Genomic DNA, 6,546 nt, shown 5'->3' on the forward strand with positions numbered 1-6,546 from the left:
GGGTTTGGCCCGGATGTTGCTCCAAAGTGTTCCTCTGGGCCGACCTAACACAACCGGGTGGAGAGGTCCACTGGTCAAAGCCCGTCCGTGCAAAGTCAAAGGGCTAGATCCCGTGGTCAAACGCTACAGGGTTAGCCGGGACGGGGGCCCTGGGGGGTAGCAATGCCACCGGAGCGTCGTACCGGGCCCTCATACATGCGGGGTGGTGTTGTGGCATGTCCGAAGAGGCGGCACGCGTCTCCGGGTTGTGGCCCCCCTCACGGACGGCAATGAAACGGTAGTAGACGTTCTGCGGTAACGATGCAGCGTGAATATTATTAAATACTTGGAGCGCGATAAAATCATGAGTTTTTTACACAACGTGGGCACATGTGCAATAGGACTGATGGTAATTTTTCATAATTTTTTGTGATGGAGAAGTATCTGAACACTTCCCTATATGCGGATTGCTCTTCGCACGTCAACGACTGTGGCCGGCGGCCTCCGGGGGCTAGCATACCGTCAAATCTTGCGTAGGCGGCCTCTCACAAATCTGGAAGTGTTGAGGCGGTTGCAAACGCCCAGCACGCGTCTCCGGGGTGTGCCCCCTCCCCTCACGGACGCCGCCGCCGGCGGCACCTGGAGGGGGGAAACGGACGTGTCGGGTCTACACGGAGTGGATGTAGCTATGGGTTTGGCCCGGATGTTGCTCCAAAGTGTTCCTCTGGACCGACCTAACACAACCGGGTGGAGAGGTCCACTGGTCAAAGCCCGTCCGTGCAAAGTCAAAGGGCTAGATCCCATGGTGAAACGCTACAGGGTTAGCCGGGACGGGGGCCCTGGGGGGTAGCAATGCCACCGGAGCGTCGTACCGGGCCCTCATACATGCGGGGTGGTGTTGTGGCATGTCCGAACAGGCAGCACCCATCTCCGGGTTGTGGCCCCCCTCACGGACGGCAATGAAACGGTTGTAGACGTTCTGCGGTAACGATGCAGCGTGAATATTATTAAATACTTGGAGCGCGATAAAATCATGAGTTTTTTACACAATGTGGGCACATGTGCTATAGGACTGATGGTAATTTTTCATATATTTTTGTGATGGAGAAGTATTTGAACACTTCCCTATACGCGGATTGCTCTTCGCACGTCTACGACTGTTGCCGGCGGCCTCCGGGGGCTAGCATACCGTCAAATCTTGCGTAGGCGGCCTCTCACAAATCTGGAAGTGTTGAGGCGGTTGCAAACGCCCAGCACGCGTCTCCGGGGTGTGCCCCCCCCCTCACGGACGCCGCCGCCGCCGGCACCTGGAGGGGGGAAACGGACGCGTCGGGTCTACACGGAGTGGATGTAGCTGTGGGTTTGGCCCGGATGTTGCTTCCCGGTGTTCCTCTGGGCCGACCTAACACAACCGGGTGGAGAGGTCCACTGGTCAAAGCCCGTCCGTGCAAAGTCAAAGGGCTAGATCCCGTGGTCAAACGCTACAGGGTAAGCCGGGACGGGGGCCCTGAGGGTAGCAATGCCACCGGAGCATCGTACCGGGCCCTCATACATGCGGGGTGGTGTTGTGGCATGTCCGAAGAGGCGGCACCCGTCTCCGGGTTGTGGCCCCCCTCACGGACGGCAATGAAACGGTAGTAGACGTTCTGCGGTAACGATGCAGCGTGAATATTATTAAATACTTGGAGCGCGATAAAATCATGAGTTTTTTACACAACGTGGGCACATGTGCTATAGGACTGATGTTAATTTTTCATAATTTTTTGTGATGGAGAAGTATCTGAACACTTCCCTCTACGCGGATTGCTCTTCGCACGTCTACGACTGTGGCCGGCGGCCTCCGGGGGCTAGCATACCGTCAAATCTTGCGTAGGCGGCCTCTCACAAATCTGGAAGTGTTGAGGCGGTTGCAAACGCCCAGCACGCGTCTCCGGGGTGTGCCCCCCCCCCCCTCACGGACGCCGCCGCCGCCGGCACCTGGAGGGGGGAAACGGACGCGTCGGGTCTACACGGAGTGGATGTAGCTGTGGGTTTGGCCCGGATGTTGCTCCAAAGTGTTCCTCTGGGCCGACCTAACACAACCGGGTGGAGAGGTCCACTGGTCAAAGCCCGTCCGTGCAAAGTCAAAGGGCTAGATCCCGTGGTCAAACGCTACAGGGTTAGCCGGGACGGGGGCCCTGGGGGGTAGCAATGCCACCAGAGCGTCGTACCGGGCCCTCATACATGCGGGGTGGTGTTGTGGCATGTCCGAAGAGGCGGCACGCGTCTCCGGGTTGTGGCCCCCCTCACGGACGGCAATGAAACGGTAGTAGACGTTCTGCGGTAACGATGCAGCGTGAATATTATTAAATACTTGGAGCGCGATAAAATCATGAGTTTTTTACACAACGTGGGCACATGTGCTATAGGACTGATGGTAATTTTTCATAATTTTTTGTGATGGAGAAGTATCTGAACACTTCCCTCTACGCGGATTGCTCTTCGCACGTCTACGACTGTGGCCGGCGGCCTCCGGGGGCTAGCATACCGTCAAATCTTGCGTAGGCGGCCTCTCACAAATTTGGAAGTGTTGAGGCGGTTGCAAACGCCCAGCACACGTCTCCGGGGCGTGCCCCCCCCCCCCTCACGGACGCCGCCGCCGCCGGCACCTGGAGGGGGGAAACGGACGCGTCGGGTCTACACGGAGTGGATGTAGCTGTGGGTTTGGCCCGGATGTTGCTCCAAAGTGTTCCTCTGGGCCGACCTAACACAACCGGGTGGAGAGGTCCACTGGTCAAAGCCCGTCCGTGCAAAGTCAAAGGGCTAGATCCCGTGGTCAAACGCTACAGGGTTAGCCGGGACGGGGGCCCTGGGGGGTAGCAATGCCACCGGAGCGTCGTACCGGGCCCTCATACATGCGGGGTGGTGTTGTGGCATGTCCGAAGAGGCGGCACACGTCTCCGGGTTGTGGCCCCCCTCACGGACGGCAATGAAACGGTAGTAGACGTTCTGCGGTAACGATGCAGCGTGAATATTATTAAATACTTGGAGCGCGATAAAATCATGAGTTTTTTACACAACGTGGGCACATGTGCTATAGGACTGATGGTAATTTTTCATAATGTTTTGTGATGGAGAAGTATCTGAACACTTCCCTCTACGCGGATTGCTCTTCGCACGTGTACGATTGTGGCCGGCGGCCTCCGGGGGCTAGCATACCGTCAAATCTTGCGTAGGCGGCCTCTCACAAATTTGGAAGTGTTGAGGCGGTTGCAAACGCCCAGCACGCGTCTCCGGGGCGTGCCCCCCCCCCCTCACGGACGCCGCCGCCGCCGGCACCTGGAGGGGGGAAACGGACGCGTCGGGTCTACACGGAGTGGATGTAGCTGTGGGTTTGGCCCGGATGTTGCTCCAAAGTGTTCCTCTGGGCCGACCTAATACAACCGGGTGGAGAGGTCCACTGGTCAAAGCCCGTCCGTGCAAAGTCAAAGGGCTAGATCCCGTGGTCAAACGCTACAGGGTTAGCCGGGACGGGGGCCCTGGGGGGTAGCAATGCCACCGGAGCGTCGTACCGGGCCCTCATACATGCGGGGTGGTGTTGTGGCATGTCCGAAGAGGCGGCACGCGTCTCCGGGTTGTGGCCCCCCTCACGGACGGCAATGAAACGGTAGTAGACGTTCTGCGGTAACGATGCAGCGTGAATATTAATAAATACTTGGAGCGCGATAAATCATGAGTTTTTTACACAACGTGGGCACATGTGCTATGGGACTGATGGTAATTTTTCATAATTTTTTGTGATGGAGAAGTATCTGAACACTTCCCTCTACGCGGATTGCTCTTCGCACGTCTACGACTGTGGCCGGCGGCCTCCGGGGGCTAGCATACCGTCAAATCTTGCGTAGGCGGCCTCTCACAATTTTGGAAGTGTTGAGGCGGTTGCAAACGCCCAGCACGCGTCTCTGGGGCGTGCCCCCCCCCCTCACGGACGCCGCCGCCGCCGGCACCTGGAGGGGGGAAACGGACCCGTCGGGTCTACACGGAGTGGATGTAGCTGTGGGTTTGGCCCGGATGTTGCTCCAAAGTGTTCCTCTGGGCCGACCTAACACAACCGGGTGGAGAGGTCCACTGGTCAAAGGCCGTCCGTGCAAAGTCAAAGGGCTAGATCCCATGGTCAAACGCTACAGGGTTAGCCGGGACGGGGGCCCTGGGGGGTAGCAATGCCACCGGAGCGTCGTACCGGGCCCTCATACATGCGGGGTGGTGTTGTGGCATGTCCGAAGAGGCGGCACGCGTCTCCGGGTTGTGGCCCCCCTCACGGACGGCAATGAAACGGTAGTAGACGTTCTGCGGTAACGATGCAGCGTGAATATTATTAAATACTTGGAGCGCGATAAAATCATGAGTTTTTTACACAATGTGGGCACATGTGCTATAGGACTGATGGTAATTTTTCATAATTTTTTGTGATGGAGAAATATCTGAACACTTCCCTCTACGCGGATTGCTCTTCGCACGTCTACGACTGTGGCCGGCGGCCTCCGGGGGCTAGCATACCGTCAAATCTTGCGTAGGCGGCCTCTCACAAATTTGGAAGTGTTGAGGCGGTTGCAAACGCCCAGCACGCGTCTCCGGGGCGTGCCCCCCCCCTCACGGACGCCGCCGCCGCCGGCACCTGGAGGGGGGAAACGGACGCGTCGGGTCTACACGGAGTGGATGTAGCTGTGGGTTTGGCCCGGATGTTGCTCCAAAGTGTTCCTCTGGGCCGACCTAACACAACCGGGTGGAGAGGTCCACTGGTCAAAGCCCGTCCGTGCAAAGTCAAAGGGCTAGATCCCGTGGTCAAACGCTACAGGGTTAGCCGGGACGGGGGCCCTGGGGGGTAGCAATGCCACCGGAGCGTCCTACCGGGCCCTCATACATGCGGGGTGGTGTTGTGGCATGTCCGAAGAGGCGGCACGCGTCTCCGGGTTGTGGCCCCCCTCACGGACGGCAATGAAACGGTAGTAGACGTTCTGCGGTAACGATGCAGCGTGAATATTATTAAATACTTGGAGCGCGATAAAATCATGAGTTTTTTACACAACGTGGGCACATGTGCAATAGGACTGATGGTAATTTTTCATAATTTTTTGTGATGGAGAAGTATCTGAACACTTCCCTATACGCGGATTGCTCTTCGCACGTCTACGACTGTGGCCGGCGGCCTCCGGGGGCTAGCATACCGTCAAATCTTGCGTAGGCGGCCTCTCACAAATCTGGAAGTGTTGAGGCGGTTGCAAACGCCCAGCACGCGTCTCCGGGGTGTGCCCCCCCCTCACGGACGCCGCCGCCGGCGGCACCTGGAGGGGGGAAACGGACGCGTCGGGTCTACACGGAGTGGATGTAGCTGTGGGTTTGGCCCGGATGTTGCTCCAAAGTGTTCCTCTGGACCGACCTAACACAACCGGGTGGAGAGGTCCACTGGTCAAAGCCCGTCCGTGCAAAGTCAAACGGCTAGATCCTGTGGTCAAACGCTACTGGGTTAGCCGGGACGGGGGCCCTGGGGGGTAGCAATGCCACCGGAGCATCGTACCGGGCCCTCATACAAGCGGGGTGGTGTTGTGGCATGTCCGAAGAGGCGGCACCCGTCTCCGGGTTGTGGCCCCCCTCACGGACGACAATGAAACGGTAGTAGACGTTCTGCGGTAACGATGGGGCGTGAATATTATTAAATACTTGGAGCGCGATAAAATCATGAGTTTTTTACACAACGTGGGCACATGTGCTATAGGACTGATGTTAATTTTTCATATATTTTTGTGATGGAGAAGTATCTGAACACTTCCCTCTACGCGGATTGCTCTTCGCACGTCTACGACTGTGGCCGGCGGCCTCCGGGGGCTAGCATACCGTCAAATCTTGCATAGGCGGCCTCTCACAAATCTGGAAGTGTTGAGGCGGTTGCAAACGCCCAGCACGCGTCTCCGGGGTGTGCCCCCCCCCCCTCACGGACGCCGCCGCCGCCGGCACCTGGAGGGGGGAAACGGACGCGTCGGGTCTACACGGAGTGGATGTAGCTGTGGGTTTGGCCCGGATGTTGCTCCAAAGTGTTCCTCTGGACCGACCTAACACAACCGGGTGGAGAGGTCCACTGGTCAAAGCCCGTCCGTGCAAAGTCAAAGGGCTAGATCCCGTGGTCAAACGCTACAGGGTTAGCCGGGACGGGGGCCCTGGGGGGTAGCAATGCCACCGGAGCGTCGTACCGGGCCCTCATACATGCGGGGTGGTGTTGTGGCATGTCCGAAGAGGCGGCACCAATCTCCGGGTTGTGGCCCCCCTCACGGACGGCAATGAAACGGTAGTAGACGTTCTGCGATAACGATGCAGCGTGAATATTATTAAATACTTGGAGCTAGATAAAATCATGAGTTTTTTACACAACCTGGGCACATGTGCTATAGGACTGATGGTAATTTTTCATAATTTTTTGTGATGGAGAAGTATCTGAACACTTCCCTCTACGCGGATTGCTCTTCGCACGTCAACGACTGTGGCCGGCGGCCTCCGGGGGCTAGCATACCGTCAAATCTTGCGTAGGCGGCCTCT

The sequence above is a fragment of the Triticum dicoccoides genome, chromosome 7B, assembly GCF_002162155.2.
Source record: "Triticum dicoccoides isolate Atlit2015 ecotype Zavitan chromosome 7B, WEW_v2.0, whole genome shotgun sequence".
In the NCBI taxonomy this organism is placed as follows: domain Eukaryota; kingdom Viridiplantae; phylum Streptophyta; class Magnoliopsida; order Poales; family Poaceae; genus Triticum; species Triticum dicoccoides.